Here is a 6642-nt window from a genome sequence, read left to right on the forward strand (position 1 = left end):
CTTACGCTGTCACCACCGATATCTTTTTTTCTGTAGATCGCTCCACTTTAGTATAAACTATCAAGTTATAAATAGTAATAAGTTGGTGAGAAAAATATATAATATAATCAATAAATACTTTAATTTAATACTTCAAACCTCGTTTTCTTCCTTCTCAACAAATTCTCCTTCAAACCCCCTTCTGATTTCGATTCCTGAAGGGAATCGCCACGAACAAAATCCGCGGCTTGCATTTTTTGCTCTAAGTCGAAAATCGTTAAAATTCCGGATCCGTTGATATTTGTATGCAAAAAGTATGTGTTTTTTTATTTCGATTCACTTAGTGTTTTACTATATTGTGTTTTAACCTTTTATTTAATCACTTTATGGATTCTTTTTAAAGTACATATTCTCGATGATTACTTCTCATTGGTTTTGCTTTCGTTAAAATGTTGTAGACGATTTGGAAGAAATAGAAACAGCCAGCAAGAGATTTCCTTCCACACATCGTTTTCCGTTGAGTCAACATCAAGAAAATTAAACATGGTGCAATCATTCGTTTCCAAGAACGATAGCCAAGAAAAACAGCCATCGGAAAACAACCGTGGTCTAGAACTCACTTTAGCATATGGTGGTTTTCCGGTGGTTCCACCTCCACAAGATGACGCTAATAATTCTAAGAATGCTGGCCATGATCAATCCAACAAACACGATGGTCTAGACCTTGGATTAGGAACCTTACTTCTTCAATTAATCCCACTATCACAACCGGTTCACCACCTTGCAGCCGGTTTGGACACAACCTCTTTGATCAACGCCATAGGCCGAGACATCTTAATCACATGTCTACTCCGATGTCCACGAACCACCTATGGTTCAATAGCATCACTAAACCGAAGCTTCCGAGAATTTATTAGAAGTGGTGAAATTTATAAACTAAGACAGGATAACAAAATAATCGAGTATTGGGTTTATTTTTCTTGCCATTTTGCAAAATGGAAAGCTTTTGATCCATCTACCAAAAAATGCATGAACCTCCCCATAATCGAGTCAGACCATTGCTTCCAGTACTATGATAAGGAATCTGTAGTTGTCGGCATCCAACTACTACTTCTTAGCAAAGATGTAATGGGCCATGCAACTTACACATACAACTTATTAACAAATTCATGGACGTTAGGTAAGAAAATGATTGAACCTGGATGTTTATTCGGGTCAACAAGTCTTAATCATATAAAAATCTTTGCGGGTGGCATGAATCAAAGCGAAGAGATCGTGGACACGGTGGACCTTTACGATAGTAGATCGGGAAATTGGGAGATGCTTCCAAGAATGATTAAACCAAGAAAAATGTGTTTGGGGGTTTATATGGATGGAAAGTTTTATGTAATAGGAGGGGTAGGGGGTGGAGGGATGTCTTTGACATGTGGTGAAGAGTATGATTTTGATACGAACAAATGGACAGAAATACCTAATATGTCTCCGGTGGATGTAAATGGTGGTTGGAGTGTACCACCGCTGGTGGTGGTGGTAGATAATGAGTTATATGCTGGTGATTGGGGTGAAATGGAGTTAAAAAAGTATGAGAAAGAGAGAAAGGAATGGGATGTTATAGGGACGTTGCCAGAAAGGGCACATTCGGTGAATGGGTCGGGGTGGCGTTTACAGGATGTGGGAATCATATTATTATTATTGGTGGACCTTGGAAAGACAATAATAGTGTTGTGGAAATATATTCTTGGATTTCGAGTCAAGGGATGCCAGAGTGGAGCCTTATTGGTCACAAAAGATGTTCAAATCATAACTTTGTTTATAATTGGGTTGTAATGGGTTGCTAATAAAAAAGAAAGTTTTAAATATGCCATATTAGCGATTAGATATATCAAATGGTTTTTGATGTAATTATATCATTTTCTATAGTGGACAAATGATATATATTTATAAGATTGCTAAAAATTTACATATTTAAATAATGATCTATGTTTAACTTTATAACTACTTAATTAATATTGCATGTGTTTACATTTTTTGATTTGGATTATCTATGCAAGTTATTATTTTTCTAATTTGGGTTTATTAGTGTAGGCATGCATGATTAAGTGAACGAAAACACTGATGACTTTATGGGTAGGATAATGAAGCAAAGTAGTAAATCTTATCTTAGTTATGATAGTTAATTGCATCAGCTCAGGTACAAAGATTATATCTTACAATTCCATTGTAGATATCATGATTTAAGTAGATGCATCAAGTAATCAACTCGATGATAAAGATAACAATCAAAGTAATATGTGAGAAGTCAAGAACATAATTAAGTGGTAACTTACATATATATATATATATATATATATATATATATATATATATATATATATATATATATATATAGTGGCTGGCTACAAGTTTTGAGAGATTACAAGATCGTGGCGATGGATTTACATTTTTATATAGGAATTGTAGGTAGATAATTCCACTAAACAAAAACTGAGATGCTTTTGTCTCTAGCGGATACTATCATCCACACCTATACCCTTTCAAAACACCCACGTAAGCCTCTTAATATGTAAATAAATTTTATATCATGCATTACTTGTGAGTTGGAGACTAGATGATGTTGTAAGACATTGGGGTTATCAAATTGAAGGCACTACAACTTGCTATAAAAATATATTATACTTCAAAGTTTTAGCCTTCTAAGATGTCTTAAATATGATAAATCTCTTAAGGTTTCATGAACTGTATGGAATTTATCAATTGAATTAATGGTTGATATTTGTTGAAACTAAAATATTGCTAATAGTTACTTTTAAAGAGAATTTCATATATTCTTCTGTTAAACTTTAAAATATCATATTTGCACGGCTTAATTTCTTAATATCATGTTTACCCATCATAAACGTTCAAAATATCATATTTGCCAAAATCCTTTTTTATAATGTTTTTAATATTTTATAATCTTTTTTATACATTGGAATTATTATAATAATTAAGAATTCTAACCATATTATCCATACGTCTATGAGACTGGAATGTAAACTTCTAAATTTTTGGAATGTCGTCGTTTTGAGAGACAAAAACATTCACCTTCAACCCTTTCTATGTAATGTATATTTTGATTGTTTAGTTTTTGTTGTTGTTGATTATTATTATGTTGTAGATGGAGGATATTTTAGATATTACCATTGATATTTTGATGTTTAAAAAGTGTATATACGATATTTTGATATTTAAGAAGGGCATATATATATATATATATATATATATATATATATATATATATATATATATATATATATATATATATGATATTTTGATGTTTAAAAATGGCATATATGATATTTAGAAATTAAGTTGGGTAAATATGATATTTTGATGTTTAAGAAGGACATACATGAAATTCTCCTTTACTTTTAAATCACACAACTTAAGGCGGAAAACGTTATAACTTGGAGATGGAAAATGGAAAATGGAATCATTAAAGTCTAACTATAGAAGTTTCCCACAAACTTCCTAATCAAATTGCATAACCTTATCTCATTATCATTAGGAATGTTAGACTTAGTTATATTGCTATATGATGTTAGTGTTGAATAGTGGAGAGTGGAGATTGTTCTAAGGGCAAGCTTGACTAAAGCCCAATGTAAAGTCATTGTTGGAAGCTTCACCAATCTCCCCTTAAGTCATTAGCATAGACGATCGTCGTTCTATTTTATTTGTGATTCTCTTTTTTCTCCGGTGTTTCACTTTGACATGTAGAACATAATAGGAGGGTGACCATCCATCATCTTCGGCATTTTCTTCCGATTACATGAACACATCATACAAAAACGGAAATATGTATTTTTATTGGTTTATTGTTGTTTCCACTTCTTTTATTTGTAAAGGTGGTTTCTTTTATTTTGATTTCCTTTTTATTAATAAATTTAGGGAGAATGAGAGAAAATAAAAGATACTAAAAGAAGAATAAAAGGGTTGTAAACTGAAAAGGAAGGAGAATTCTATTTAATATTACAAATATGATTTGAAAAAAATACTTGAATATGCAAATTCCCATTATCTCCTTGTGTGTAAATGATCCCATGTATAATGGTGTATTATTTTAGTCTAATCTATTGAGATAATAATCATAGGGTTCGATCTATAATTTTGTGTTGGTTCTATAATAATCATTCGTGTGTGTGTATGTGTGTGTGTGTGACAACCCGAAAACTTCAACCCGGTAGATCTAGTCAATTAGTCTAAGTTAAACTCATTTATGTTCACTCCTAGCACTAATTAAGGGCTCATTTAAGCATTTAAAGCCTTGAGTACAACCAAAGTTGAATTAGGGATGGGTTGGTTTAAGATTTAGGGTTACAAATAGGCCAAACACTCCATCAAAAGGAGTGTGTTCCCACACACATGAGTGTGTGGCTGCACACCCGAATGTATGCCTGCACACCCGAATGTATGGTTGCACACATGAGTGTATGGCCGCACACCCAAGTGTATGGCCGCACACATGAGTGTGTGACCGCACACCCGAGTGTATAGCTGCACACACGAGTGTGTGGCTGCACACCCGAGTGTATGGCTGCACACATGAGTGTGTGACCGCACACCCGAGTGTATGGCCACACACATGAGTGTGTGGCCGGACACCTATCCTCAAGCCGCACACTCATCCTTATTTATATAGGGTGACCCCTTCACTTATTCCTTTCATTTGGCTGCACTCTACTTTCTCTGTCTAAAAACTTCATCCAAGAACACTCTAAGGGCCTAAAAAACGTGAAGAATTCCATCATTTAGCTTGTTATATAGGTAAAACGCCTAGATCTAAGCCCGAAACTCTTCATATTCTTCATGTTCTTCATCACTTGAAGATGTACGGCCGCACACCTTCATAAGGTGGCCATACACACCTTAAAAACCCTCCAAAGTGAGAGTTTTGGCCCTCTATCTCTTAGTTGGACTTGGTTTAAGCCTTGAAACACTTGAAATTTGACGTTTGGAGCATAAATGAAGAGTGTACGGCCATACACTCCTGTGTGCAACTGCACACACACCCTGGCCGCACACTCATGTGTGCAACCGCACACACAGCCTGGCCGCACACACACCCTAGTGATCATACACTTCCTTTGTTTGATCACATAAGGTCCCGACAAGCAATTCCAAGTCTTTAAGGTGGTTTCCCATCATGTATTGTCATGGAATACCTAGATCTAATACATATATGTGCTATTATATGTTACTAGGATCCACTTGAGTGTGAAACCTCAATTGACACTCAATACTCGTAACCGATCATCCGCTCGAATCATTCGTTAAACTGTGAGTTCATTCCCCAACATTTTCTGTGTTTTTAATGTTTTCAGGGGGGAATACAAGCCAAACTCAAAGTATTTTATTAAGTTTTAAACTTATTAATGCAGTCTAACGATTTCCACGTTTAATAACATATTCGGATATTTTATCTCTTTTGTAATATGTTGAGCATAATGGAAACTTCTATTTTGGAAATCTAACTTCATAGGTTTCAGAAAGGTTTTTACAAAGCATTTTCCATATCAACTCTAATAAACTATCATGGGTATAGTTTGGGATAACCCTCTAGGCAGTCTCTACTTAATCAGATTTCATAAATGAATATATATAAACTATGGTAGATTTAGTTTGTGTTATATGTGTTCTCAGGAGTATAAAGTACATTAATTCAAGGATAATTATTGTTTTATACTGATTTCTCGCTAGTAAACTAGATTATACAGAATTGTGAGGCGCTACTTCAATACTGTACCCTTAGGTGTATAGTGATAAATCCTTTTAGTATAACCAGAGTCTCTTGAAGGGAGAGCGTGAGATTTGTGAATAAATCTATTCAGGACTAACAATCCCACACCAAAACTGCTAGCTACAGTTAGCTTAACGCCTGAAGAACGTTATAAAGGTCTCTCGGTCATATCAAGTATGGTTATACGTCTCGGAAATAAGTATAAACTAACTTTGTTATGGACACTCTTCTTCATTTGTTTTATTTTAAGTAATAAAACTACTTTTATATATGTTGTTAGAAATTGAGGACTTTTAAACTGGCATCTCTACCTCTAGGACGGATAACATGGTTTTTCTAAAACTGATGGTTTATTTTCTACTAATAGACACTCTTTCAAGACCGCTTTTCATAAGAAAATACAAGATTTTCTTAAAGAACAGTTTTCAATTGGATTCAAAGAACATTTTCTCTCTAAAACTAAAATGCTTACGAACTCACCAGCTTTATGCTAATATTCTTTCAAAATTGCTTGTATTCTCAGGGAATTAGTAGACAGGTACTTCCAGGAGTTCGGAGAAGACAAAGAGTTAGAGTCGCGTCTGTCTATTTACTTTTACTATGAATAAAAACTATGTATTAAACAATGTAAATCTTTTCAGATATGTATTTAATGTCTAGTTGTGTTTACTATGCTTGCTATGATACAATTGTTGTAATACTATGCATGACATCCTCCACCCCAAAATGATTCCGCCATCACTGTTTCGGGGTGTGACAGATTGGTATCAGAGCCCTTGTTTATATCGAATTAAGTATACCGAACCTTACAAGGTATACAACTATAAATACTAAGGGGCCTAAGTGCTCTAAATAAAAGTATACTTTCAAAAATACAAGTATTTTTA

At 34.1% G+C, this 6642-nt stretch overlaps 1 pseudogene; it reads left to right on the plus strand.

The window, feature by feature from the left end:
* Window positions 1-522: 522 nt before the first annotated feature.
* Window positions 523-1817, plus strand: LOC145035460 (F-box/kelch-repeat protein SKIP11 pseudogene; annotated as a pseudogene).
* The last annotated feature ends 4825 nt before the right edge of the window (window positions 1818-6642 follow it).

Source organism: Lactuca saligna, chromosome 3, assembly GCF_052625555.1.
Source record: "Lactuca saligna cultivar CGN05327 chromosome 3, ASM5262555v1, whole genome shotgun sequence".
Lineage (NCBI taxonomy): Eukaryota > Viridiplantae > Streptophyta > Magnoliopsida > Asterales > Asteraceae > Lactuca > Lactuca saligna.